The following is a 7,556-nucleotide window of genomic DNA, read 5'->3' as shown; positions in this document are numbered from 1 at the left end:
TCCTTTTCAAACATACAAATAAAAATAAAATGCAAAACTGTATAATCCTAAGTAACAGTTTAGAAGTTCAAGACATCCCTGCGTTTATCATTTTTTATTTTTCTTTTTGCAGTTATTAACTTTATCACTTGGTAACTTCCCAATTATTTTTAAATTAAAATTCAAAACAATAACTAAAGTAACTAACTATTACCTAACTAATTAACTTTTGTCCTAAAACTATCCTCTTTTTAATAATATAATAATAATAATATATATAGATATACATGCTTTATGCATAACTAGTATATAATTTTTATATACTGACAAGTGGATATAATTATTTTTGGCCGAGCGGCCAATTATATAACTTACCCACCAAATAATAAGACATGTTCGTTATTTTCTCCTACTAATGGGGCATTTTAATTAGACGAGCATTTCTTTTTCTTTTTTGTTTTCTTTTCCGTTAATTTGTTTCCCCCATTCAGTCTTTCCCCTCTACTAATCTGCCAAATGTTCTCTTGTCTCCTCCAAAGTTTGGCACAACCCCAACAAATCTTTTGCAGTTATCCTACCATTTTAATACTGCCAACTCCCAACTCCCAACTCCCAAGTCTCTCATTCCCCACCCGAATAAATAAATAAACCAACACCTGAACCACGAGCCACGACCATATATAGGTCCAAATTGGCAGGGAAAATACTCATTAAGAACCACGTGAATGTGTGCAGAAGTTGTGCATTAATATGCAGAATCATCATCAGATGTCTTATTCAGCGTTTGCAAAATTAAATATATACTCATAATAGCTAATATTTAATTAATTCATGTACATCGCGTAATTTTTGACCAAAGGGTGTGCACATGACTACCCTTCACTAACAGGGGCGGAGCCACCATACCATTTGCGGGTTTGGCCGAATCCAGTAACTTTGGTTCAAATTCTGTATATGTCTTGAAAAATTCATTGAATATGAATAGATTGTTACTTTAACCCAGTAACTTAAACGAATTACAATCCCGAACTCACAAGTTTCAAATCCTGGCTCCGCCTCTGCTAAACATGGCTCCTCCCATGTCCCATAGATGAAAATAGTAGTACTTAGTACTTAAGTTGGCCTTAGCCGTCATTATCCTTTTATTGTATATATATACACACATCCATACAAACGTGGAGCAGGATATGAAGTAATTATATGGGTTCGGAATTCAGTTGTTTTAAGTAATTGAATTCTAAATCACTACAAAAAATGGGTAATTTGCGAAGGTTCAAAGTTACAATTTGTGGGGGTTTTAGCTTCCGCTAATTGCTTGAGGAGGCTAAAACCCCCGTGAATTGCAACTTTCAACCTCCGCAAAATACCCATTTTTTATAGTGAATTACTCATATTGAATGAATATTTTAAAATGAATACAAAATTTGAACTAAATTTACTACGGTTTACGTACAGCTGAACCCATAAGGCGCAAGCTATACACTGGCTCCGCCCCTACATACGTACGTACATATATGTACAAGTTCAATTTCTCTTCATTTTCATGCCAAATCCAAATAGTACAATTCAGATGAGAAAAGAATTTTAGTTCATTCCCATGAAACTCATAAACAAGTGAAGGACAAAATATACCAAGAAGATCTGCCCACAAACATGGACTAGGCCACTTTGGCGGTCAAAGGAACTAGTCAATTCAGTTGGAATCTCATGTTTTAATCCATTCTACATGACTCCAATTTAATGGATTCTTTTTCTTTTTCTAGCTGGAAAAGCCCGTCCAATTAGTACTAAAAAGAATTAGTCACAGGCTCTCAGCTTCATCTTTGTGCATATAATTATTTACTAAATTCGTCCCAATTATTTGTTTTATTTTATACTTAATATCATTCAATACGTACTTCCATGACTTACTAATCATCGTACACATTATATATTGACCATTATTTGATACGTGTGTTTGAACTCTTTATCATTCCTTTTTTTAATTTATACTCTTGGAAAAAAATATGTCCTTAATTTATCTGTGGGGAACATGGTATTATTCTCAAGCCCCTCTCTCTTCATGGTTCTTCTGTTGATTCATATCAATAGTGGATATAATTCAAATAATTGCATGAATATATTGAATACCACCTCCGTTCCACATTTACCTGCTTTATTTAAATTTCACAAAGAATTCTATGGAACTAAAATGACTAGAGATTAGTTCCTTTGTGTACAGCCGCCTTAATTTCCTTTACTCCTGCTTTCAATAAAACGCACTTCATTAAGCACCAAAAAAAGGCATTATCTCTTAATATTCTGTTCTATAAATAATCATGTCTTCCTAAATATGAAAATGAGCTTATACGGTCAGGGGCGAAAAGTGCTTATTTTAGAGAGTTGGGGTGTTTGATCTAGTTTAATTTTAGGAAAAAATAAGTATTTTTGAGTTGTAAAAAAAGCAAAAGAAAATAGCTTTTCCTCAGAAGTACTTTTGTAATATCCTTGGACAAACATAAATTGTTGCTTTATAATTGACAAAACTAATTTACAAATTAATTAGTCAAACACAAACGGCTACTCTCTAAAAGTATTTCCAACAATTTTTTTTTTTAGAATAAGCAGATTTTGAAAGTTTGATTGTACACTAGCTTAACCTATAAGTAGTCTCATTCAACTCCTAAAAAAATCAAATAGGTCATCGGTGTTAAATAAGACTTGGTAAAATAAGGGAAATATATTTCATTCAATATGCTGATCAAAGCCGATGGTAATAGAATTGCCTTTGTGTTAAATAACGTACTTAGATTTAAGGAATATTTTTCTTTGAGAAGGAATTGAAGGGTCAAAAAGTTTGAGAATGGATTGGTCAATACATATTTGTTGGGAGACAAATTAACATAACTATCGTAGCCAAAAATATATAATTTCGCGCTACAGAAACAATTTTCTCTGCATCCACCATAATTTCCAAAATAATATGTTCATTTTATTTTATCTAGTTCTTCATTTCTTGTTTTTATTTTTCCTACATGATGAGGAGCGGACATTATGCAGAGAACAAAGGAAACAGTAACAGGAGGTAAAAAATAAAGGGAAAAGGGTCAAAAATACCCCTCTACTTTGGAAAAAAGGCTAAAAATATCCTCTGAACTTATTTTGGGTCAAAAATACCCCTCTCATCCTTAAAGTTTTCAAATGTCTGCCTCTTGTGAAATTATCCCCAAAATAACACAAAATTATTTTTAAACTCGCTTCATCATTTAAACCTGACCCAACTAAATAATAACCCATAAGATCCCCTTATTCCCCCAATTCCCTCAAACTTCAAACCTACATATTGGGGGAATAAGGGGATCTTATGGGTTATTATTTAGTTGGGCCGAGTTTAAATGATGGAGCGGGTTTAAAAAATAATTTTGTGTTATTTTGGGGGATAATTTCCGTCAAGACAGGGGTACATTTGAAAATTTTAAGGATGAGAGGGTATTTTTGACCCAAAATAAGTTCGGAGGATATTTTTAGCTCTTTTTTCAAAGTAGAAGAGTATTTTTGACCCTTTTCCCAAAAATAAATGATGATAATTCCTTTAACTCTTTCTTTCCTTTCCCAGTCAACAACGTAGTTACTTTTTCTATAGACGTGCTTTAGTTGGGGTAGCATTTTTCTAAATTCTCTGAATTACAGCACCACTTGTTATAAGTCGGTGTTGACTTCCTTAAAAATATACTTCCTCCGTTTTAATTTATGTGAACTTTTTCAGAATACAAGGGTCAAACTTTATAACTTTGATCGTAAATTTTGATATAAATTTTTCAAGTTTGCAAAAACAAAATTTATATATTTAGAAACTACATAAAAAGTACTATAAGTCATGATAATTTATAATTCAGATAATTTAGAAATAATGTAAGAAAATGTGGTCAAAGTACCACCTCGTAGATTCCCCAAATAGGAATAGGTTCACATAAATTGAAACAGAGGGAGTAGTAAATTCAAATATAGCAGATGAGAAAATTGACTTTAGGTTAGATATATTGTCTGTTTAACCGTTAAAGCTCAACCAATAATTTGTGCAGGGTGTGCAAGTAGGTGGGGATTTAATTTCCAACGGAACACAAAGCCTAGTGGTAAATTTTGTTGTTGTTGAATTAAATCCTCTAGAGGAACAAACGATTGTGCACCTATTAACGGTTGACGAAAGTTTGTAGAATGATCTCCAGGAAAATTGCTTCAAGTCAAACTTACAATCATTAGGAAACAGAGTTAAATATTACTACTAGAAATCTCCTTTTTTGTTTTGTGAGTTTATGTGGAGAGCATTACCTCAATCAAATTCTCTGTCAAAGAAGAGGTCTTTTCTTTTGAAGAGAAGTTACGTGAGAAGAAGTAATTAGCATCCCTATAAAAGAAAAGTGAATAAATGTGTCAGAAGTTTTTCTCCACGTAACCTCCTTTAAATTAAGAGAGAATTAAAGTCTAATGCTTTTTAGTTATCTAATTTACAAAACAGCATGCAAATGTATATGTTTTGTACATTAAGTATAAAATATACATATAATATACATAAAGTGACATAATTAGTGTATATGTTTTGTATATTTTGAATACCTCGTAATTATAAAAAACTGTGAAAAGCCCTTAATTTAATCTCTTCTAATGGTCAGGTCGGGTCGGCTCAGATGAAGCGATCGACCCATACACAATATCCATCAGTTCTACACCAAGGAAATCACCATGCATCTTTGAGAATTTAAAGTCTTATTTTTCTTTAGAACTACCTATCCAGAACATATAATTTCGATAATAAAGTGTGATTAGAGTGATAGCAAAGTAGGTGAATGACATCAGATTGATTTCTGCATGTTTAATTTGGCAAAATTTGCCAAACAGACTATTATGTGTATTGTTCAGGACTTTAAATTCTAAGTTTTATTTAATTTGTTTGCATTTAGTGGAAGTCTAATTCTAAATTATTCATATATGTATCATATTAAGTGCATTATTATTTCTTTTTTAGTTCCACTGCTTAATAGTAGCTCTTAATATATTTGAGTTGATCAGATCACCAAAATCATTAATAACTCACTTAAAAAGTCATGCAAATACATTATTTTACTACTGCTCTATTTATTATCACATCCAACTAGCCACCACCAGTCAAACTTACCTTGATAGGTTAATTAACATTTCCAGCTATCAACACGAATTAACATTACAAATATAGTAGTATTTCACAAATAAAACCAGACATAGATTATTATTTTTTTCTCCGAGACATGTAATATAATAATTATAAATTGCCAATTGTAAATATTTTCGTGCTTTATCATTTTATTATTGTTAAATCAGTCAAAAAGGGATACTCCATGTAGCACCCCGAGCCTATAATACTATTGACTATGAACCTATATTTTGATGGTATTGTTGCGTGAAAGTTTTTTTTAGTGTAAAGTGTGTGGTAATAATAAAGAGATGTTTTAGAAATTAGTAAAAACAACAAATTTTCACAAACAAATTATAAGTCAACTTTAAGATGCGCAACTCTTATCTTAATGAGGAAATTTGAGAATGACTCCTGAAATAAAAAAATGTAATGTTTGTAGTTTAGTTTCCAGCTGATTAACAGTTCATCATTTTCCTTAGTCACACAAATTAAATGAAAAAAAATTTAGGTACATGAAAATTTTCTGGTATATTTATTGATCGCTCTTGGTCATTTCCTGGTTCTGAAAAAAATTGAGCACATATATGTTACCCAGATCATGACTTATCACGAAAAACATCCATAATATATAACATAAAGTTTCTGTTAAAAAATGGATCTTGAGCCTAATTTAACTTTAAAAACTATGTTAATTATGCGGTAAAGATTCTCCAAAATAATACAATGAGACCAAGTCCCCCATCCACTATTGTCTATTGACGTGGGAATCTAGCACCACCCCGCACACCTAGGCTTGTCGATTGAAGCGTGGACACTTACGTAATTGAGATGGGTCTCGGTTTCATACCATGTTAATAATTGGACCTTGAGCGTAACTCATCAACTCCAAACATTAGCTTATGAGGTGAGGATTGTCCAACAATTTTTAAATAAAAACTAAAAAAGAGAGTGAATATTTTCTTTTAAAAAAAAACTTTTGGACTCTAAATAGTAACATTTCCGCATAGGTCGGGATGGAGGAAGTAGTTTTTGTTGGGATATATACTATTAACCATGTGTTTGGATATAGTATTTATTATAGAATAATTATTTATTCATTGTTTAATAAAGAATTAAATAGATCATGTACTAGTATGTGTGTCCTTTACTTATATAGCAGATGATTTAGTGTATAGAGTTTAGCTTATACACGGAAGATTAAATCGTCGATTCTTATAAGTATAAAATTTATGTTCACAATTTAAGATGGAAATTGGACAAAGCCATCGGTATGATTGTAGCCCAAGATTAATATAATGTATATTCATTATGGGAACGGTATAGTTCCGTCTTCTTGTGCTAGTACATTTTGTATGTATTGAACAGACCAAGTAGAGATAAGTGTTTTTGTACTGAATATATAAAACAAATTCTCTAGTTCATTAAATGTACTTATACTCTTAATCTTGATATAATTGTTATGATCAATGTGATTTGTTCATTATTTTGATTTATTAAAAGGTACGACTCAATTGCAGGTCTATGTATTCCTGGTAAATTGGATAATGGCAAATTACATTTGTGAAATAATAATTAGTTGATAGAATCCATGTCTCGACTTTAAGTTTGATGATACCCCTTTATGGATGCTTATAAGTCTCATGTGAAAACCCTGCAGGTGGATTTTATATCCGTCACATGATGTAAGTTAAGCAGAAATATAAAGGATTCAATTAGTCAATGAATTAAATTTGTCAGTAATTTAATTTAATTGATTGGTATCTGTAATCTTAACATGGGGAGTTAAATAAGATTTAATGAAAGATTTCGAAATTGAACCGAGGAGTGCAGTTACGATTTTTTAGTGGAATAATTAGTAATTTATTATGGTAGGATTAGTTCAGATATTTCGAATTAATTCCATAATAGGAAGCCTCGTTAATTAAATTATGTGGTCCCTGTTGTGCCCGAATAATAAAGAATTAAATGGAATATTATTTCTTGGTAGAAAATAAAGACCCGGGTTTGGAAAAGGATAAAAAAAACCCTAAAACCTGTAGTTATAAAATAGGGGTCTTATTCCATAAGGAGGTTAAGGGTTTTACAAGTTTCTACTCTTTTTCCATAGAAATTCGCCAACACGAATTTCACAAATTCTGGTATTATTCGGGTTACACAACAGAAGACTGTGGAACTGAAGGATGACGATCAACTGGATGGTGTGTGCTCGTGGTTGAAGATTCGATTCTTGGTCGCGGTCACGCTTCAAGAGATAAGTATCAATTTTATGTTTGATTAATATCTTGATTATGTGTTGTTTATATTACATGCAAGTTCGATCCTGGCTATTTGTTTCCGCTGCGTATGCTTGTATTTCCATCAGTTTTCACCACCTTTAATGATTTTTTACATTTCAAATTTATATGACGGTGTTTAATTGTATGTCATT

This window comes from Lycium ferocissimum, chromosome 6 (assembly GCF_029784015.1).
Source record: "Lycium ferocissimum isolate CSIRO_LF1 chromosome 6, AGI_CSIRO_Lferr_CH_V1, whole genome shotgun sequence".
NCBI classification, from domain to species: Eukaryota; Viridiplantae; Streptophyta; class Magnoliopsida; order Solanales; family Solanaceae; genus Lycium; species Lycium ferocissimum.
The sequence above is the reverse complement of the archived record's forward strand: the minus strand, read 5'-3'. Positions refer to the sequence as shown.